This window comes from Felis catus, chromosome C1 (genome assembly GCF_018350175.1).
Source record: "Felis catus isolate Fca126 chromosome C1, F.catus_Fca126_mat1.0, whole genome shotgun sequence".
Taxonomy (NCBI): domain Eukaryota; kingdom Metazoa; phylum Chordata; class Mammalia; order Carnivora; family Felidae; genus Felis; species Felis catus.
In genome coordinates this window covers 143,893,958-143,917,580 of record NC_058375.1, presented here as the reverse complement: position 1 = coordinate 143,917,580, position 23,623 = coordinate 143,893,958, and the positions used below count along the sequence as shown (strand labels likewise).

Below are 23,623 nucleotides of genomic sequence, written 5' to 3'. Positions count from 1 at the left end.
CTATTGTTGTGGGTATTCACTTTTGAATGCCCCCTCTCTGTAAAGAGAGCTTTCTTACTATTCTTACTTTCTGATGTTATACTCTGATAAACTTTTGCCTGCGGCTCTTTTTCTTTTGTGTCCACCTCTTCATTCTTCGAAGCAGCATGACAACGAATCCCAGGTATTGAGGTTAAAAAGAAAAAAAAAATCCTGCAACAGAGGCACCTGGGTGGCTCAGTTGGTTAAGTGTCCAACTCTCGGGCTCAGATCATGATCCCAGAGCCATGAGATTTGAGCCTCTCTCAAAATAAATAAATAAACATTAAAAAAAATGAAGCAGACAATCATAAAGGAAACTCACATAAACTATCAGGCTTGCTCTGAGAGCGATACCAGTAAGTATATTCTTTTAACGCACTGTGGCCCCTGTCACAAGTAAACACAGAGCAAGCATTAACACTGAATTAAAAAAAAAAACTGTAACTCTTCCTTCCTGGTTTGGGCAATTCCAAAGAGGGTGGAGAGAATGGGTGAGAATTAGGAAACCGTACATATATGAATGTCAAAGTTAGCATTATAGTAATAGTTTTTTTTATAGTTGACATACTATGTTACATTAGTAATGTCACAATACTTTCAGGTGTACAACACAGTGATGCCACAAGTCTATATGTTGTGCTGTGCTCATCACAAGCATAGCTACCATCTGTCACCACAGAACAATATTACCATTGACTATATTCCACATCCTGCACCTTTCATCTCTGAGACCTACTCATTCCATTACGGGAGGCCTGTATCTCCCACTCCCCTTCGCCCATTTTGTCCATCCCCCACTCCCCTCCCCTCCAGCAACCACCAGTTTGCTCTCTGTATGTATAGGTATGTTTATGCTTTGTTCCTTGTTTTTTAGCTTTCATATATAAGTGAAATCATATGGTATTTGCCTTTCTCTGTCTGACTTACTTCATTTAGCATACTACCCATCCATGTTATCACAAATGCAAAGATGTCATTCTTTTTATGGCTCCGTGTGTGTGTGTGTGTGTGTGTGTGTGTGTGTGTGTGTGACATCTTTATCCATTCATCTATCAGTGAACACTTACATCCATACATCCATACCTTGGCTATTATAAATACTGCTGCAGTATACGTCGGGTGCATCTATCTTTTCAAAGTAGGCTTTGTTTTCTATGAGTTAATGCCCAGGAATGTAAGTTGGTAGAAAAGATGGAGGTTCTTCACAAAATTAAACATGGAAATACCATACAAGTTATACTGACTTTTTATCCTCAAATATAGTCAACATTTAAGCTCAGTAGAAAGTAATTCTACAATTAACTCTTTATAAAAACAGGGCAGAACACCATGCCCTCTTGGGTGTTTCTCATACCACCTTTTATTCCTGAATTTGGGAGTGGTCCAGTGTCTGAGGATGTGGTAATACCAATTTGACCACCAGGTCTCCACTGGAAGGAGCCATCAGGAAATGCTGGTGTTCTCCAAGGTTTGGTTAAGACTGCCTTTCTCCAGCTTCCTCATCTTCAAGAACTAAAGATAAGAGGAAGCCATAGAGATCCTGATGCTCCCTTTAAGACCAATTTCCTTCTCTCAACCTCTGTATCACCATCACTAGGTAATCAGGCCTCCAGAACACGGTATAAGTTAGCAACTACCTCATCTTACCCCTTATAAGCTCTCAAACTTCTTCATCAGTTTCTGCCTTGAAACCATCAGGACAAATCTCATTGTGAAATGTATCCCTGCATATATCATTACTACAAGAAGCTGATAATTCCCAGGTCCTCCTTTTTCCTCAAGACTCTAATCCTCAGATTGCCTTGTATATCAACTCTTCTGACTCCTTCTTCTAAACCTGTACTCTGAACTGGTGGTCAGTAATCAGCAAATTCCCCCACATCCTCAAACTCCTTTCTGAACTTTCCATTTCTTGTTTTAACCAAAATCCATTTAAGCCTAATCCTCACAAGTTGGAAATGTTTACCCTCATCCACCTCTTTCATCACAAGTCCTTGAGATAGAGTGGATTGTGCTTCACTATCACTTTCAGAGCATTCTTTCTCTTCCCTATACTCTCCTACCTTTGCATCTTCTGCCAGAGCAGTCATGGCCACTTCCCCTCACTCCTTAATAATTTTAGTCCCTTGTACCCTGCTGTCACTCTTTCCAACAACTCCTCTGTTTTATTTTTGGTGGTTCCAATGTTCATGTGCATGGTCATTCAAACTCTCAGCCATCCCATTCTTTGAATTCTTTTCTTCTATATATTGAGATGTCCCCCCTCCCCCACATCAAACACTCAATCATATTCTTAGAAACCTTGGCATTATCAATTACTATGTTCCCTCCAAAACTGTGATTCCTTGCATCTTGAATTCTTCCACCTACTAATTCCTTGCTTTCCAGCTCATTCCATTTGTTGTTCAACTCCAGTAAAACTTTAATTAAACCAAGATATAGATCTATTGATCCTAACTTCTTTTTCTTTTAAATATTTATGTATTTATTTAAGTAATCTCCACACCCAACATGGGGCTCAAACTTACAACCTTGAGATCAAGAGTCACATGCTCTTCCAACTGAGCCAGCCAGGCACTGCCATCCCAACTCCTTTTCGTTGGCTCTAACACCGATCATGGTCTTCCTTTCACCCACTGAAAACCATGTACAATCATTACAATCATCTTCTTGTGTTTATCACTGCCTTCACCATTCCTCTTTTTACAACAGTGCCTGAAAAAAACACAGTTATCATTAACTCTTCAAATACTCTTTATCTAGGCCTATGCAATTATCATGACTGGAAAAAATACACAAATGTGTTCTCCAGTTTACATTAACTGCATGACCAATAACCTCGAATGGACTTTTAATATTGCTCAGCAATCCAGCCTTATTGTACAGTTGTTTTATTCACCCACTCTCTTTAAGGGAAAATTCAGACTTTTTTAATTTTCTTCAAATCACCAGAATCTCTAGCCCATATATACTCTTGGCCAATGACATTTATTCTTATCCCATTGAGAAAACAGACATCAAAAGACAACTTCCAGAAGCTTCCATCACTATTTTTTCATTACTACCTATTACTGTGGCCACATAAATTAGGTTTAAGGTTAAGATTAGAGTTATTCCACATACTCTGCATTTGCTCTTAGTATAGAAGAACTGTCATTTCCCTGTCCACAACCAACCCTTCACCTGTGTACTAGACTTTGTCCTCTCCTATGCAAAGATCTATTATTCCAGCAATTTGTCTTCCTTTCTCTACTTCATCACTTGCTCATTCTCCGTGATTATTCTCATCAACAAACAAAACATACCACAATCTCAATCCTCCTCCAGCTATCATCTCATTTATCTGGTCCCCTTTTATCAAAGTTCCTCAAACATTACTCATATTTAATGTTTAAAATGTCTCTCATTTTTCTTTCTCAACTCAAATTCTCTCAAACTACTTCTACCAATTCATTGAAATATCTATTTTTAAAATAACCAATGCATTTAATGGTGCTAAATCCAATGATCAGTCTTCATCTTATATACTTATCAGCAACATTTGACATAATCAATTACTCTATTATTCCCAAAATACTTTCTCCACTTGTGTGACACACTCTCTTGGTTTTCATCTTATCTCATTGGGTTCTCCTTTTCAGTCTCCATTGCTGACAGATTCCCCAATATACCCGTCTATGGACCTCTTCTCTTTCTACACACAAGCCCTTGATAATGTCATGTATCACATTTTACAAGCTATTTTTAAGCCAACAGCTTTTAAAGTTATGTTTCCAGCCTGGATCTGTGTTCAAGACTTGTACGTGCAAATGTTTATTCAGTATCCTCCTTGGAGTAGCTAGCAGGTACCTTAAACTATACATGTCCCAAAATAAAATTTCTGATCTTTCCACCCACTACAAATTTGATCCTTGTACCACTATCCCAATAGCAACAAATTTAAACTTCATTTTTTTATTTAACCATGTTTAAAGTTATTAAGTTTATTTCTTTGCTTCTCTCCCACTTTACGCCAACCAACAGCATTGCTACATACTCCGAAATATATCCATAATCTAACCACTTTTCATTCTTGCTACGGCTACTCCTGATGCCCAGGCAAACATTTTTATCTAGCCTGATTAGTTGATAACTATTTACGTGTGTCCCTGCTTTGCCTCCTCTCTTGCCCTCCTACTGCCCATGCTCAGTGGACCACCCAGAATGACTGTGCAACACCCAAAATAACTCAGATCATTTCACTCCTCTGTTCAAATCCCTCCAATGATTCCCTATCACAGAGAGCAAGCCAATGTCTTTACAGTGATCTACAAAGCCCCAAATGATCTGCCTATCAGTCTACCCCTCTTATCTTCTCTATTGCTATGACCCTATTTCGCTCCATTTCAATCACTTCCCAAATCTCCAGCCTTTGCTTTCGACCTCCTTCTTCTTGGAATGACCCTGCCAAGGTACCTAGCTTCTTCAAGGAATCACTTAAGTCTCCCTGGCTATCTACATAATACGGCACCCTTCCTCCATGCCTCACACTCCCTAGCCCCCTTAATTCACGTTAGTGTCCTTTATGACACTCACCAATATCTGCTTATTTCATATTTATCATATGCCTTCTCATTCCAGCCTTCAGTGAAACTGTAGCTCTATGACAGCAAGAATTCATGGCTCTGCCTCTGTATATGACACTTAGTAGGCACTCTGTGAAAGATTATTGAATTCATGAATAAATGAATAAACATAGTATATGACCAATTATTATCAAATGGCACAATCAATCCTGTTCTCTTGTAAGCTTCTATAACACTTAAAGCCTATATCATGTCAGTTAACACCTAATTATAAAGGTTTTTTTCTGTCAATAGTTACCAGTTTCAACTCATATGTAAAGACCATATTTTAAATTTATATTACATTTGCCACTGTACTTTAATTATTTCTCAATTACTGTCAGGTGCTCATAAAATCTTGCATATAGATTAAAATACTCTTTGATAACATGGATCTAAAAGCTCCAGGAAGGAGAATGTAACCAATTTGCTGATATTTCCCTCTCTTACCTCTGCTATTTTAAACAGTGTCCAGTAAAAAGTGATCACATTAGGAAACCTTGAATTCTCAGTTCTACTGTGTCTATGCAAAAGAAAAGTGAAGCAAAAGGAGAAAGAAAGGCAGGAGAGGGGAAGCCAGAATTGGACTTCCTCCTGCCTGAGCAGATCTTTTGGATTTACCCTCAGGTATTGTTGTTTAATTACACACCATGTAACAGAAAGCAATATCTTGAGCTTCCTTCTAGTTAGAATACTTAATTCAGTAGGGATGAGGCAATGAAGACTTCAAAGGGAATTAACACATCATATAGATTATACATAAGATACAAGCATTTTAGAAATTCAGCAATTTGGTATATGACCAGAGAAATAATATTACAAGCTTGAATAACCACAAACAATGTTATAATATACAAAGGTAAGAAGGATCCTAAGAGTTTATTTTATGTACTTCAATGTGAAAAGAAGTTTCACCCATTTTGTTGCCTACTCTTGAATTTAATGCACTCCTTGCCCATAAGTGTTACCTTATATCTGACCCGGTAGTTCATCACTATAACTTACACTATCTCCTTGACAGAGATATAGAATACCTCTTCACAGGAACATTTTACTCAAGGACACGTATCAAGTCACCTTTCCACTTCTCTTCTCCAGGCTAAACTATGTCAACTGCTCTTTCCTTCATAGATTCTGCTTTCTGACTGTAATCATTTCTGTCAGTCCTCTCTATTATTTCTTTCTTTCTTAAATGCCTAGAAATTTAGGGACCAATAGCTGGACACACTATTTCAGAGGGCTTAAATGGTGTGCAATAGGATAGAGAAGCAGTAAGAACCCTGACCTAGGAAGTGAAAAGCCTAGATTCTAGAGTTATTTTAATTATTCTTTATAGTTGCCTTGGACAAAGGACTTACCACCCTGAGTCTTAATGTATCCAAATTTTAAAAACCAGAGGAATACCCCATTTTATCTAAGGGGGTCTTTGATTGGGGTAGGAGAATGCGTCATGAAATAGAAAGCTTTTGTAACTATACATTTCCTGCCAACCACAGTCTACGAGGAAATTTTCTCCATGAAAGAAAAGCTACAGGAGGAATTTTTTACACACTAATGTCACTGGAGAAGATCAAATTTCTCTTTCTTAGGAGGGTTTAAAACTATTAAATATGACTTTTTTGAGCCTGTTTAGAAAGGCATATTTAATGTTTTTAAAATGCATATTGTGCTTTTCATGTCTTTATTAGATAACGTAATAGGGAGCAGAGGATGACATAAGAAAATAACTAGGTAACTGCCTGTCTTTGTTTAAACTCTTTTTTCATTCAAAATGTGACTACATTTTGGCTGTGTAAAATTAAACATAAACGGGTATGTATTCAGCAGGGTGCATGGGGTATTGGACAGAAAAAAATCTTCTCACATAATGAGTGTTTTGTGCCTGATTTCCTTCGCAGCATGCTAAATATGTAATCACCAAATGTGATACAGAAATGCATGGAGTCTGGGATTTCCTCTTCATAGTCTTCCCCATCACACATCAACACACCTCCACACACGCGCGCGCGCACACACACACGCACCTCATGTTCACACATTCAGTTTCTGATCAATGTTATTCAAATGAAGCATTTTCTCGTTTCCTTTTTCTCCCTGACTTAAAACATCTGAAATTTAAAAACCCATTTTCTAAAACATAAAATATGATACTAGAAACAAAGCCCCAGAATGATTTGCAAGGCCTTTGAAGCTTACTGACTTATGCAATACAGAAACTACAAAAGCAGTCTACACATATCTCTAGTCAGTACACAAAATTAGTAGAATCCGGGGCAGAACAGACACGGACACAGAACCACAAAATCTTTCCATGGGAGGGAAAGGGAGAGGCACCTCTCCAACTCTGCAAACTTCATCCTTTGGCCAAATACCTTGGTATACATTTTTAAATATCTACATTTCCAACTTCCTGCCCTAGCTTACTTTTAGTGTCATGGAATTTCTTCTAGTCAACTAAATAACAGTTTCCTTTAATCTTGAATGCTGAAAAGGTAAATTGAAAACAACAACCACAAAAAAATTCTACTACGCTGTGGGTAGGCGGTTATAGAAAAAAATTCCTCCATATATGTTTCTTTGGTTGCAAATGCCAGGTACTCCCTTCAAACTACCTGAAGTAAAAGAGGTGTATTGTGATAGATATTGTGCTGTTATGACTACCACATGAGGAGCAGTAACAGTTCTCAAGAAAGAACAAGTTTTGGCTGAGCAGATGCCCAGAAATGCATCTACTAAAAGAACTAGACAAGGGAAAATAATAAAGCACGTGTTTGATTCCAAGAGGCTCGCCCCTTTACCTTTTCTTGGAAAGTTCTTTTTCCTCTCTTTGAACATACACTTTCCTCCAAAGTAATTGTCTCCTGATTCCTAGGCAATCTGCTTTGCAAAAATCACTCTTTTTTACCACCTGGTATTTCCCAACTTCAGTTTTCACATTTCCAAACTGGACCTAAAGATGCCTGCCTTCCAGAAGTAAGACAGAGAACCAAAATGAGGCAATACATGAGGAAAAAAAAAATCTATCATAGTGCTTAGTGTGTAACTTATGCTCAATAAAGATCTTTATTTTTGTTTTTCAATCATTAAGTCATATGTTTTCAATCATTAAATCATATATTAATGACATAATTTGTCACTTCTCCCAAGGATGTAGAGATGAAGAAGAGATTCTCTAGGAGTAGTGGTTTCATGTATCCACCTCTTGGAGTGAAAAATCATAAAGAACAAGTATAAAAATATCCCAACAATGTATTATCAGAGGATAGTATGAGCTGAATGGACAGCCATAAATTTCTATTACTTTCAACACATTTATATTATTTCCAACAAAAATGCTCTTTCGGGGTGCCTTGGATGGCTCAGTTGGTTGGGCATCTGACTCTTGATTTCGGCTCAGGTCATGATCCCAAGGTCATGGGATTAAGCCCTGCATCAGGCTCCATGCTAAGCATTGGGTCCCGCTTAGGAGTCTCTCTCCCCCTCTGCCCCTCTCTCCCACTTGTTCATTGGTTTCTTACCTCTCTCTCTCTCTCTCTCTCTCTCTCTCTCTCTCTCTCTCTCCAAATTAAAAAATAAATTTAAAAAAATAAAATAAAATAAAATAAAATAAAAATATTGAATATAAATAAACTTTAAAAACCTGAATATAGGTAGCATACAAGTTAACAATTTGAGTTTGATCACTTGTGTATGATTATTTACTTATTTATGCTCAACATGTGTGTCTTCTGGGTGAAATCATAAACTCAAAATTATGTATGACTCTTTTATTGAAGAATTTTCCCAGTGGTTCTGGACTACTGAGTCCCTGTATAACTTCTGTTTATTTTCCTGACAATTTGTCAATATACCACACAAAGTTATGGAAATTCTTCTACATTGCATCTGACATATTTCCATGAGATGATGGAAAATCATGATCTTTAAGTCAACAGCACTGAAAAAGTAGCTAATTAGATTTTCAAATCTTTAGGGTATGTAAGATTTAAAAGTCAGACATCGGGAATTATTAAAAGGAAAGAGATTGACAGTTCTGTCCACAGACTTTATTGATTACAAAATGATATTTGTAAAACCACAACATTAGAGAAAAAAAAAGTACCAAAATATTTTTCTATGAAAAATCCAGAGGGTTTTATATAGGATGCCAAAGAAATATTACAGGTTTTTATTGGAACTACACCATCAAAATTTCAAAGATTAGAGTGTTCTGAAAATAAGCTACGAACACCATACTTACAAATAGATTACGCACTGGACCCATTAGTCAACCACTTCTTAAAAATATGTCAAAGAGGACCAACTTAAGAAAATGAATCAGGTTATTCACCACCCGGTGATGAATATTTCCTGGCAAGGTGGCTAAGAAAGGACTACTGAAGTAGGCAAACAAAGAGAAAACATTTTTTGGAAGAGACTATGGTTTTAGAGTATCTAAAAATAACATAAAGTATCCAAACATATTTCTAGTCTCTCTATAATTGAAACATTGTTAAAATCTTGAAGGGGAAAAGACTTAATATCTACTCAAGTTTATTATTATCTGCAATGATGAAAGGAAGTAAACTGAATTTTTTGACAGTTTTTGAGAAAATGTCTCATTTTCTTCTGGCTTAAGCACATTTCTCCTAAGAAGAAAATTTTATATTATCAGCTATACAATTTACAAATATGAATTGAACTACATGCAATTTGTGGGGAAGACATAGCTTAAATTTTCTTTTTGTTTATCTATTTTAGAAATTAAAAGTATATTTAGCAATTTCCTTGAAATTTGACTGGACAACTTGATGAGAAGCAAAAGGCATAACCACTCTCAAATCTACATAGCTATTCTATGTCCTGCTGATTTCTTGCAACTCTGTAATAAATACGAGTGAAAAGTGCTATTAATGATAAAATCAAAAGCTTTGAAAGAAGTTTCATTAAGCATGAAACTAACACCTGGGAAGAACTCAGCCATCCCCATTAGAAATGTGGAAATAATGAAACATTTTTAGACTTGTTTAGATATTAAGATTTGTAACAAACCTTAATCCAACTTAGTGTTCAAAAACATCCTCCCTCCGTCACCACCAATTCTAATCCTCGTTCATAATTTCTCAATTTTTGTTGCAGCTGAGACATCTGCCTTGTTCAGAAAGTAAGTCTCCTCTCTGTTGTTAAAGCCCAACAACAAAAGACTGCCAGGTGCAAAGCACATATGTGATAGAGGACTTTCATTTAAAATATACAAAGAACTCTTAAAACCGGACAATGAAAAAAAAAACCCAATTAAAAACTGAGCAAAATACCTGAACAGACACCTCACAATAAGATGTATAGATAACAGGCATATGAAAAGGTGTCAATATCACATACCACCAGTAGGGAACTGTGAATTAAAACAACAATAATATACCACTCCACATCTACTACACTGGCTAAATTCCCAAACACTGACAACACTACGTGCTGACAAGAGAGCGGAGCAACAGGAACTCACGTGTATTGTTGGTGTGACTGCAAATTAAATGGTACCTTGGAAGAGTTTGGCAGTTTGGGGTTTCTTTGTGTGTGTGCTTTTGTTGTTGTTGTTGTTTACAAAGCTAAATATCCTTGTACCATACTATTCAGCAATCACATTCTGTGGTATTTACCCAAATAAGCTGAGAGATTATGCCCACACAAAAACCCTCACAAAAGTAATTATTTATTCATAATTTACAAAACTAGAAGCAATAAAAATATCCTTTAGTAGGTGAATGGATATATAAACTGATATACCCAAACAATGGAATATTATTCACTGATAAAAATAAGTTATCAAGTCATGAAAAGGCTTGATGATCCCTACATGTATATTATTAAGTGAAAGAAATCAGTCTGAAAGGCTACTTGCTGTATGATCAACTGCATGACCTTTTGGAAAAGGCAAAAACAGAAACAGTAAAAAGATCAATGCTTTTCACAGCATGGGATAGAAAGGAAAAACAGGTGGAGCATAGGTGATTTTTAGGGCAGTGGAACTATTCTATATGATAATTAATGGTGGATACAAGACATCATGCCTTTGGCAAAATCCACAGAAAGTGCAATGAAAACAGTGAATCCTAGTGTAACTATGGACTTTAGTCAATAATAATATCTATCTATATTGGTTCATCAATTATAATAAATATCCCACACCAATGCAAGATGCTAGTAATGGGAAAACTGAGTGAAGAGAGTATATGGGAACTCTGTATTTTCTGCTCAGTTTTTCTGTAAACCTGAAACAGCTCTAAAAAAAAAAGTCTATTAATTAAAAACAAAAAGTTAAAAGACCACCAGGAAAATACTTGAAGTAAAAAATAATAGAATTACTATGTTTTTTACAGCAAGAAAAACATAAACTAGAGAACTCTGGGAAATTATCTATTACAAGGACTCAGGAAGGCTTTTAATAGCATTTTGATTTGAGCTTGGTAATTTTTTTCATTTTTTAAAAATATTTATTTATTCTTGAGAGAGAGAGAAACAGAGATAGAGTGCAAGTCGGGGAAGGGCAGCAAGAGACTAAGACAAAATCTGAAGCAGGCTTCAGGCTCTGAGCTGTCAGCACAGAGTGTGGTGCGGGGCACGAACTTACAAACCATTAAACCATGGCCTGAGCCAAAATCAAGAATCAGCTGCTTAATGACTGAGCCACCCACACACCTGGAGCTTGATAATTTCAAAGAGGTTCTAGGAAAGAGTTGAGCCAGTTCTGGCTTGAATGTCATCAGAGGCAAGAACAATGGGTATCTTAATAATCTTTAAGAAGTGAGGGATTAAACCTTACTTTACCATTGCTAAAGAAGCAATAGTTACTGATGTTAGTCAGAGAAGGGGGTTAAGTCATTTCGGTGGTTACAAAAAGGCATGGTGTTTGTATCCCAACCAGATTTAATTACAGTATCATTCAAAATCCTTTCGGATGCAAGCAATTTAAAATTTGCACGAACAGACTTAAACAGTAGGAAGAAATTATCACTCATAGCAAGATACATACTTATGATATTTTACGTTTGGTAACTGTGAGGTTTCACAACATGATATAGGACCCAGATTCTTCTCATCTTTTCATTCTATAATACTCAGTGTGTTGGGTTTTTTTTTCCCTATCTTTCAATTTTGTTTTTAAGTTTTTATTTAAATCCAGTTAACATACAGTATAAGTTTCAGGTATATAAACATAGTGATTCAACACTTCCATACATCACAGGTGTTCATCACAACAAGTTCACTCCACAACACCTATTTTACCCATCCCCCCCATCTACCTCCCTCTGGTAACCATCAGTTGCTACTACAGTTAAGAGTCTGTTAGAGTGTCTTGATTTATCTTGATTTATCTTTCTTTTTTTCCCGTTGCTCACTCGTTTCTTAAATTCCACATGAATGAAATCATATGGTATTTTTCTTTGACTTATTTTGCTTAGCATAGCACACTCTATCCATGTCATTGCAAGTGGCAAATTTTCATTCTTTTTTATGGCTGAATAATATGCCATTATGCATGTGTGTGTATACACATTTTCATATATATGTATGTACATATATGTGTGTGTATATATATATATGTGTATATATATACACACACACACATATGGATATGTATATGGATACATAAACCACAGCTTCTTTTTATATGTGTGTATATACACCAGATCTTTATTCATTTATCAATCAATGGATATTTGAGCTATTTCCATAATTAGGCTATTGTTGATAATGCTGCTATAAACATTGGGGTGCATATATCCCTGTGAATTAGTATTTTTGTATTCTTTGGATAAATACTTAGTAGCGTGATTGCTGGATTGTAGGGTAGTTCCAGTTAACTTTTTTTTTTTTAACCTTTATTTATTTTTGAGACAGACAGAAACAGAGCATGAATGGGGGAGGGGCAGAGAGAGAGGGAGACACAGAATCGGAAGCAGGCTCCAGGCTCTGAGCCACCAGCCCAGAGCCCGATGCGAGGCTCGAACTCACGGACCGCGAGATCGTGACCTGAGCCGAAGTCGGACGCTTAACCGACTGAGCCACCCAGGCGCCCCTCTAGTTAACTTCTTGAGGAACCTCCATACTGTTTCCAGAGTGGCTGCAGCAGTTCGCATTCCTACCAACAGCACAAGAGGGTTCCCTCTTTCTCCACAGCTTCACCAAACACCTATTGTTTCTTGTGTTGATGACTTTACCTAATCTGACAGGTATGAGGTAATATCTTCTTGTAGATTTGATTTGTATTTCCCTGATACATGATGCTGAGTATCTTTTCATCGGTATATTGGCCACCTTATAAGTTCTTTACATATTTTAGATACTAACCCCTGATCAGGGTTAAACCCTGAGACTTTACTGAATTTGTCAGCTTTAGCACTTTTCTGGTGGATTCTTTCAGGTTTTCTACGTAGAGTATCATGTCATCCGCAAATGTGAAAGCTTTACTTCTTCCTTGCTGATCTGGATGCCTATTATTTCTTTTTGTTATCTAATTGCTGTGGTTAGGACTACATTAGATATGTTAGGACTACATTCCAGCACTACATTAAATAACAGTGGTGAGAGTGGACATCCCTGTCTTGTTTCAGATTATAGAGGAATAGCTCTCAGTTTTTCCCCATTGAGGATATTAGTTGTGGGTTTTTCATATACAGCCTTTACGTTGTTGAGATTCGTTACCTCTAAACTTACTTTGTTGAGGGTTTTTATCATGAATGGATACTGTACTTTTGTCAAAAGCTTTGTCTTTATTGAAATGATCATAGAGTTCTTATCATTTCTTTTATTAATCTGATGTTTCACTTTGATTTGTGAATACTGAACCATCCTTGCAACCCAGGAACAAATCCCACTTGATTGTGATGAATAATTAAAAAAAAAATTAATGTTTATTTTTTTGAGAGAGACAGATAGACAGACAGACACAGAGTGAGGGAAGGACAGAGAAGGGGACAGAGGATCCAAAGTGGGCTCTGTGCTAACAGCAGAGAGCCTGATGTGGAGTTCAAACTCACAAACCTCGAGATCATGACCTGAGTTGAAGTCAGACATTTAACTGACTGAGCCTTCCAGGCACCCCATGGTGAATAACTTTTTCTAATGTATTGCTGGATTCAGTTTGCTTGTATTTTGTTGAGGATTTTTGCATCTATGTTCATCAGAAATATTGACCTATAGTTTTTTTTTTGTAGTGTCTTTATCTGGTTTTAATATCAGGGTAATGTTGGCTTCATAAAAATTAATTTGGAAGCATTCCTTCCATTTCTATTTTCAGTTTAAGAAGAACAGGTATTAACTCTTCTTTAAGTGTTTGGTAGAATCCATCCGTGAAGCCATCTGGTCCTGGACTTTTTATTGAGAGTTTTTTGATTACTGATTCAATTTCTTTGCTGGTTATCGATCTGTTCAAGTTTTCTATTTCTTTATGTTTCAGTTTTGGTAGGGTAGGTTTCTAGGAATTTATCCATTTCTTCTAGGTTGTCCACTGTTGGCATATAGTTTTTCATGATATTCTAATTATTTGTATTTCTGTGGGGTTGATTTTTCTACCTCCTTTCTCATTTGTAATTTTATTTATTTGGGTCTTTTCTCCTTTTCATAAGTCTGGCTTAAGTTTCATCAAGTGTGCTGTTTTTTTATCATTTGGCTTGTCCTCTTGCGGTCAAAAGAGGACTATGAGAACCTTCAAGTATGATATCCCCACACAACATTCAAAGACTTTAAAGGAGAAAAAGACTGCATTTCTTCCTTTGTTGCTTTTTATGACTGAGAATAACTTTCCAGCAACTTCTTTTTCCCATATGCATCGTCCTCTATTTGTCATGTTGTTCCTTAATCTGAATTATCATTATGTGTGTCCCCAACTAAGTTCCCTATGTCTGGCACTAGGTCCAGGAAATATTTTTTTCAATTTAGACCAGGAGTACGCAAATGTTTCTTTGAAGAGGGCCACATGGAATCCCTATTGTCTGTTGTATTTTGGTTTTACTCACAACTCTTTAAAATTGTACAACCATTCTTAGCTTAAGGCTGTGCAAAAACTAGCTTTCAACAATAATGATGCAAAACGATACAATATTTCATGTTTTATCATGAACACAGTTCAACTGAATAAATATTACTGGGCATTGCTTTTGTGCCAGACATGGAAAATGCCACCATGTTAAAAGTGAGGCAGGTTCCTATTCAAACAATAGGTATTTAACTGAGGAAAAAATTGTAGAATCAGAGGAAATCACTGAATATAGCGAATCCTTAGAATCCAGAAGATCCCTTATGAAAAGAACAAAGCATCCAGAAGTGTTATTTTTAAAGCCCATATTCAGAAAAAGTATGTATGTTTTATTTCTCTCTCCCTTTGAATTATTCTGTGTTGATTATTTTATGTACAAAACTACTCAAAGAGTTCTATGCTCCTATTACAATAACATGTATCTTTGTGTTAGTGTCTTCCTCTTTTCACTTTTCACCTTCTATGTGTCCCATGAATAAGTTTATCCTTCTTTGAGTTGGAAGAATTCCCATATCTGCAGCTGGGAACCAAGTCCTTATGTGAGAATTTGGTAACTGGTGATTGATTATTATTGGGGCAGTTGAGATGGTATCTCCATGGAATACACCTCTTATGAGGGTATAGGTTTCACGCTCTTGAGAAATGTTTTCCCTTTAGAACATCCTCTTCAATTTGCAAAATGGAAGGAGTACATAGAAACTAGTAAGAAGTTGGTGCGTAAACAGGAAAGATTAACGATGCCCTAAATCAGTTTTGGACAACAAACAACTCCAAAAGTTCAGTAGGTGGCTTCCATCAACCTTCATTTAGTTCCCCTCATGTAACATGTATCCTGCAGGGGGGCTGCGGATGCACTGGAACTCATCAGCTCTCCAACACAGTCTCATTCTAGAACCCATTGTGGAGAATAAACTCCTATGGAGGACATTTTGTTTTTATGGCAGAGGCATGAGAAAAGACCAAGATGAACCAAGCAATCATATTTAAAGATTCTCCATTGGTCTCTTCGGGGGGGGGGGGGGGGAGTAACCAAGAAGGATAATAGGAAAGGGAGAACTTCCCAGACCACGGAGCCAAAATCCATGCAGAACAGTGAACAGGGTTGCAGAGCAGCGGCCCAGTGAAAGATCATTGCCCACTCCAGCACAAGGACTTTTCACAATGTTTTCTCAAAATTCAAAAGTGCTGTGACTGTGTGACTTCTCTGAGCTTTAAATTCTCCTGGATGAAGCCACTTTCTCAGCCTGCTTCCCAACGTGAAAATTAAAGTTGGAGGATCAAGGGTTTTGTGATACCTTGAACAGTCACAATGTCTTTGTTTTAGGCTCCTGTTACTTTTGTCAACACAAATTTCTCAAAAACAACATTATTTAAAACTCAGTTTTATGACAGTCAGCTCCATAAGCCATCACTAGCCCCACAATTCCTGTTGAAAGTAGATTTTTCTCCTGACTTAATTTCAGGTTCTTTGAGTCAGATTTTTGTGGAACTATGCCCTTCTCTTTACCACATTTTGTCCAATGGAAAGAACACCTGAATCCACTCAGAAATCTTAACGTGGAATGTGGCATGGCCATGTTTAGTATTTACCCTGAGACTGTAGACAAAAGATTTCCTAATTTTATGTCTGATGATGAGAATTGAGAAACCATTCCTTTTTCCAATTCTGCAAGTTCTAGGATTGCTGGGCTCTCCATCTCCTTTCATCTCTACTTCCAGACACACCATTTCTTTTCTGATCTCAGCTTTCTTATGGTGCCTTCTCAAATGCACCTAACAACAAGCAACTCATGCTAGTAATGTACAGTTTTGAAACCTTTCTGCCCAAAGCCATGACCCTTTATTATACATCAACTGCCTTCCAAACTGTCTCAAACAAAAATGTTACAAAATATTTTGCCACCATGTAATACTTTACTTTCCTAGTTTCCAATAACCGTTTCTCTTCCTCCTGGTGTCCCACGAAATCTCTGTCACATATATTTGACATTTTTGTTACAGCAGCCCACAAGATTTAACAGCTATTTCTCAATTGGACATTCTTGCTGCTGTAACAAATAACCCCTTAGCTCAGTGGATTACCTCAGAAAGCATTTTATTTCTCTCACATTACATGCAAACTGTGGTTTGGCAATGACTACTATGTCAGTGTTCAACTCTGCTTGGCTCTTCTATGAGTCTTCTCATTCAGTGTGGAGGTGCAGTCCCTGTCTGGGACATGTGGTTTTTATGGAAGAGAGCAAAAGCAAGTGAGATGAATTACAAAATCTCGTTCAAAGCATACATCCCATTTGTTCATATCCATTGATCAAAATAAAAGGGCAGGGAAGTATTTCCCACCAGAGGGGGGCACCAGGTCACAGGGAATCAGTGAGGAGGAAAGGGAGGAAGGCCGTATATACCAGAAATATAGTCTAAGACAAATGCTCTACAGCAGGAGGCTCCTTCTAAGATTATGTTTCCTGAATGAGTTACTCCTTGGATCACAATAAAAGCTCTTAAATAGGAGAGAAAGAATCATAATAAGTCCTTACATTTTTTTTTCCATTTAACTTTGGAATCCTTAGGGATAATGTGTTCAAAGAGTCAACATAGAGTCTGGAATAAGTTAGGTATCTCGTTTCCTTCTTCCAATCTCCAAACGAACTCCCTTGCCCGACCTTTCTACACCGTCCTTATCAGACGAGGTAAAAACATTTTCACGTTTAAAACAAATTTTGGGGCCTGTGATAGGCAAGAGTTTTTCCAAATGACTGCCACACAATACTGGCAGGTGTTATGTTTAAGCCAATCTGTTTATTGGCTCCTCAGAGTGTACCATCTCTAAAAACTTCCTATCATTCCTCCGTTGTAAAACAAATACCTGGCTCCATAGATCCTAAATAAAAATTACACTGGTAAAAATGTTTTAAAAGGCAGGCAGGAAATTAATTTTTAATGATGTGTAAAATTTTATCTCTGATCTTTAAATCATCTCTTGTATTTATCTTGTCCTAGAAATTCAAGTGCTTCTCTTTTATAGGATTTCTCCAAGTCAAACAACATTTTAAATAAACTGAAGCATATTATTCTTTATCACAGCCATATATTTTCATAATAATTATATTTAGTCCTCTTCTCCTTATATAATTATGCCATTTTTATTTTACTTTAAAGACCTAAAGAATATTTGCCATTATTTAGAAGGAACCTACTTAGGTTCAGCTATTGTTAGAATAAAGGCAGTGTCCTCCTTTGTAGCACAGTAAACTCCTTTTCACTTGTCCTTGGAAAGCACATTTAAACAGAGTGGCATTTATAAAGATTTGAAAAGATTTGATGCCAAGTGCCATAGTATAGCAAACTTCACCAACACTATAAATTTATACTTCAAAAAGCTAATAGGTCTTTAATAAAGCACATTTACCGTTGAGATAAGTACAGCTAAGTATTCTTATTCTACGTTGAGGAAAAGCAAGATTGAGGAAAGTATGAAGTAATTTGCCCAATGTCAAAGTAGTCAGCTGATCTTGGACTAGGGCCCTAGCAGGTTACAGCGAAAAGGAAGATTCTAGAAATTACAAACTACTCACTCATATTACAGCATTTCTACTGCAGGAATAAATAGCCTCCCATCATAGGAACCTATTTCAGTGGGGAATGTGTATTTAAATAGCTGAACATCAAAATTAATAAAGAATAATCATATTACCTATATATTTCAAGATATATATTAAACATAAAAACTAGAAAATTTGGGGTCAGCCTGGGTGGCTCAGTCGGTTAAGTATCCAACTTTGGCTCAGGTCATGATCTCACAGCTCTGGAGTTCAAGCCCCATGTCGAGCTCTATGCTGATAGTTCAGAGACTGCAGCCTTCCGGTTCTGTGTCTCCATCTCCCTCTGCCCCTCCCCAACTCGCTCTCTCTCTCTCTAAAATAACATAAACATTAAAAAAAACTAGAAAATTTGTATTATCATAGAACTTACAGGACTTCCCTAAGCTCTTCTATTTTCAACAGGGGTGACCACATCATTCATTTATTCACCAAAAAATCATTCTTAATCCAGAGTACATATGTATTACTTTTATATATATGGTTAAAAATTCTATTGCCACTTGTCTGCCATTTAATGCAATTTTAACATTTGGGATAAAGATCAGAGCAGAATATATTTGCCACAAGGTCATTGTGAAAAATTGTAAAGGATGAGACCTCCAGGCACTACCTATTAAAGATAGAACTTTCATTAATAAGATCTTTGTTTTTTATTTTGTGAAAAATTCTGAGCACACATAATAAATAGCGAATACAATTATCAGCAGGGTGATACGGGACACTGTGCTTGCATTTTCCTGAGACATTTGGACTCCTTTTCTAGGAAAATTTATGGAATGTCCATTACCATATCTATTATGTGTATCTCTGGCACCAATAATCATAGCGCCTTGACCCTCCGGCTAGACCATAAATTAAATACACAAATCATCTCTGTTTTACCTCAACCTTGAGATAGCATGCACACTCAATTTTTGAAGAAATGCCATAAAATGTGCTTTTGTGGCTATTCCAATGCCTCAGGATTCAAACAACTACTTTAGCAGATATCAGGAATACCTTAAAATATGACCTTATTCTTACCTCTTAGGTATAAATTTATATGACTCACTTCCCTGTCAAAATCACTTAAGATCTTAGTAAATAAGACCTTTTGATCTCTGTGAAATTTGAATCACTTTTTATACCTAATATCAGTAGAAAATCCACAGTTTGTTCATGGGCGGTGGGGAAGAGAACTATAAAATAGTAATATTTATTTATAATTAACATACTAGGACTTACATATTCATGAAATGCTATTCTTCAAAGTTGTCCCCTTGAACACCTTAAGTGAATTCCAATGATGCTACCTATTTCAAAAATACCACAGATATCGGTGTAAATATTCCCCAGTGTGGCCTTCCTTTAGAGTTATACCTTACTTATAATCAAAAATGTTGTGATCCAATGTATTACTCACTTTGCCAAACTAACTTCTAACTGATGTTTTTGCCCAAAAATTAAATGTTACCCTGCACATTTCACTTTATTATGACCCAAAATCAAAGTGTTCAAGAATTGACAGGGATTCCAAAATAGAAAATCAAAAAAATATTTTGAGAAAATAACAATATAAAATTAGTATAAAAGTAGACATAAAGTCCCAAATAGTCCTTGGCACACTAGTCATCATTCAAGTCGTTGTGCCTGTGTCAGCTAGAGGTTAGAGGTGACCCCAACCCAAAACATCAACTCTATTCTGCTTGAGGACTCTAACCTACTTCTCCCAATGTTCTGGAGAAACTTGCATGCTACTATTTTCTCCATGACATGATGATTATAACAGTGGTAATCATCTCAATAATAATAACAACGCGGGTGCCTGGGTGGCACAGTGGGTTGAGCGACCAACTTCAGCTCAGGTCATGATCTCATGGTTTGTGAGTTTGAGCCCCGCATTGGGCTCTGTGCTGACAGCTCAGAGCCTGGAGCCTGCTTCAGATTCTGTGTCTCCCTCTCTCTGCCTCTCCCCCACTCACACGTTCTCTCTGTCTCAGAAGTAAATAAACATTAAAATTTTTTTAAAATAATAACAATGCATATTTTCAATGGGCTAAGTACTTTCTAAATGCAATACTTCCTTAAACTTCACAATAATCTAATTTAATTCTCAGAACAGTCCTATCAAGTAAATATTGTATGAGTTCCATTTTACATGTAATGTCTTCAAAGATAAAATGAGACTTCACTCAAATGCTATTATTGATTTAGCATTGGTCATCTGTCGAGTGGTCTGAGTATTTACATTTAAGATTCACTGTCAAGGAATAATCATCCTTTCATCCAACCTTCACCCCCATGGAGAAGCCACTCAGATAATTCCTGGAATTCCTTCAGTGATTTAACCATGTCTCAAGGTGGGAAATTCTTGGTTACACACTTTTCTTGTATGAAGATTTAATATTTTTTTTATAAAATAAGAATGTTTTAAGGTTTTCCTGAACTAATTTGATCATAAAATCTGTCTCTGTAGAATATATTTTAGACTTATTATTCAAAAGGAAAGACTTTCTCATCTAATCAAAAGCCCTAGTAAAGCTCATGCCACTCTACATGTGGTGATACATCCAACAGAAAGACCAATGCAAACTTAATATTCAGAAAGTAATGCACATCTTTATGGAACGCGCTCAAGTAGACAGCACAGAGATAATTTCATTGTATTGACATAGAGCACAACTTCTATAAAACCTCCATGCCCTGCTGTATACTCTGCCAAATCCTCATACTATCTGCTAAAAAATCTATGGCTTTCTTGCCTTCAAAGTGCTATAGAAAAAGTTGAAATCTGCACTGATTATATATCCCTCTTCTACTTCTCCTTCCTGTCAGCTTCCAAACTAATTCTTTCCGTAAGTATCTCCCTCTTTGTATCAGAATACTTTCAGCCACAAGTAAACAAATACAAAGTCAAACAAAAGTCACATGGATAATGCAAAACATATCTTCCTAAATAAGAATAGAGGCAAGGTGAGTTCAGGGCAGTTACTTAGTGGCTCAAAAATGTGAGGCCTTCAGTTTGGTTGTTCTTCAATTTTTGTTCTCTTTTTATGGCAATAAGATGGTTGCAACAACTCCAAATATCACATTCTAACCCTAAAACATCCAAAGCAGGAAAAAAAAAAAAAAAAAAGACCCTTACGCATGTTCCATTTTAACAATGAAGAACATTTTCTCAGAACCACCAACTGATATATTTTTTTAATTTTTTTTAACGTTTATTTATTTTTGAGACAGAGAGAGACAGAGCATGAACGGGGGAGGGTCAGAGAGAGGGAGACACAGAATCTGAAACAGGCTCCAGGCTCTGTCAGCACAGAGCCTGACGCGGGGCTTGAACTCACGGACCGTGAGATCCTGACCCGAGCCGAAGTCAGCCGCTTAACCAACTGAGCCACCCAGGCGCCCCCACCAACTGATATTTTAATGTCCCACTGGTTAGCATTTTGTCATGTACCTATACATCTGCAAGACAGACTATAATTAGCTGATATAATCAAGACTCAAATCATGAGGTTGGAGAGGAGCCTATGAAGTATCTGACAAAATGCTGATCTGTTTAGAAAGAAGAGGCATAATTTTGAGTAGGAAACCAACAGTAGTTATTATGTGCCCTTTCTATTGATCTTCTCTCGCTCTTGCAATACATATTAGTATTATTCCCATACGGCCCTACAAAATCATCCATAAAAAAATAAGGAAAGCTAAAGTTACAAATAACTATACATTAAATTTTCTATGCCACATATACATATACATCATGGAAAATATTAATGTACAAATATTATGTTATTTGTCATTTTTTTAAGCAATAGATTATTCATCTTTCTGTGGAAATGAATAGACTCTTACAAGATCATTTTTATTGACTGGATCGGCAATTAATTTTGTGACTGCCCAAATCATTAACCATTTGTGTATTCTTGTGAGTGTTCTTTGCCTGTTTTTCTTCACTCACTATTTCCACAATATTTGTAATTATATTACATTTCATTTTTAATATTTAAAAAATTAATTGAACTATTATTCACATGGTAAATTAGCTTCAGGTATACAACAGTGATTCAACAATTATATATATTATGAAATGCTTACCATGATAAATGTATTATGTTATTGACTATATTCCCTCTGCTATACTATGTTTTCTCATTGATATAAGACCTCTAATATATTACAAATATTAATTTTTATCATATATATTGCAACTACTTTCTCAATTGACTTTTGATTTTTTATGTTTGTATTTTTTCACTTTGAAAGGATTATAATTTTCAGGTAGTCAAATCCATCAAGTTTTTTCTGTGAAGACCTAGTTTTCCATGTTACTCTTAACATGCACTCCCCACCCTAGAGTTATATGCAATTTCTTTGTTTCTGTTTTTTTACCCATGGCGTACATTAAATGCTTTGACCCTGGAGCTCGTTTATTGAGGTTCAAGTCCCAGTCAGCTACATTTTAGGTATGCTACTTTGTGCAATTAAATCATAAATATTAGGTCAAAAAGAAGTCATTTAGAACCTACAATACTTGGCTATTCTTTTAGTATTTTTATTATGTATTTTATAGGTGAAGTTTTAATTGTTTTGGATTTAATTTGGTATATAGTACAATTTAGGGAGTTAACTTTATATTTTTAATGGTTAACCAGTTGTCTGAAAAACCACTTAATTAAAATAATAATTCTTTTTCTTATTTGACATTTGATCTTTATCAGAACTACATTCCTTATCTAATTTATGCATTACTGGACTATTTTGTCACATTTCTTTGTATTTCTTATATTTTTTTCTGTATTTTAATACTGTGCTTCTTGGTACAAAAAAAATTCTTGAGCCTCACTGTGAACTGTAATCTCTTATAAATTTCCTTTTCCTCTTTTCTCATTGGAAAGGTTTGTCTTGGCATCAACATCTTCTAATATTAATAACACAATTCATATTTTCTTACTGTTGACATCTTCCTAGTTTGTTTTCACTTTAATTTACTTTTCCTATGTCTGAAACATTTCATTTAGCTACATTTATGGTAAACGGCCTACAGCTGGGTTTTAGTTTTTGACCCAATCTGTTCGCAAATGTTAAATTAAAATGTTTTCTTTGATGTCGTGTTCTGCATTCCTAATCCTTTACTTTCTTTCCCTTAGTATATTTTTTTTCTTTTCTGTGCGTGTTTGTATGTGAATGTTTTAGTATGATACTTTGGATGGTTTCCTTCTGCTTTCACTATATTGCTAACTTTCTATAATATGTTAAAAATCCTATTTATTCATCTACTTTGGTAATATTAACAACTTTCACTAAAAATAATGAGATGGGAGCATAATCTCTGGGACTTTCACCTCACTCCCAGCAGTCAACAACAGACAGCAGACCAGAAGTTTGGCTCTGTTCCCAAA

General features: G+C 36.1%; 1 long non-coding RNA gene across 1 annotated transcript in view; it reads right to left on the bottom strand.

The window, feature by feature from the left end:
- Positions 1-2,488: 2,488 nt before the first annotated feature.
- Positions 2,489-23,623, bottom strand: part of LOC123379152 — a 105,120-nt gene continuing 83,985 nt past the window's right edge. The window contains exons 2-3 of the long non-coding RNA XR_006583208.1: positions 4,597-4,716; positions 2,489-2,736 (exon numbers count right to left, since the gene is read on the bottom strand). This is a non-coding gene — a long non-coding RNA (uncharacterized LOC123379152). The remainder of the gene's footprint in view (positions 2,737-4,596; positions 4,717-23,623) is intronic.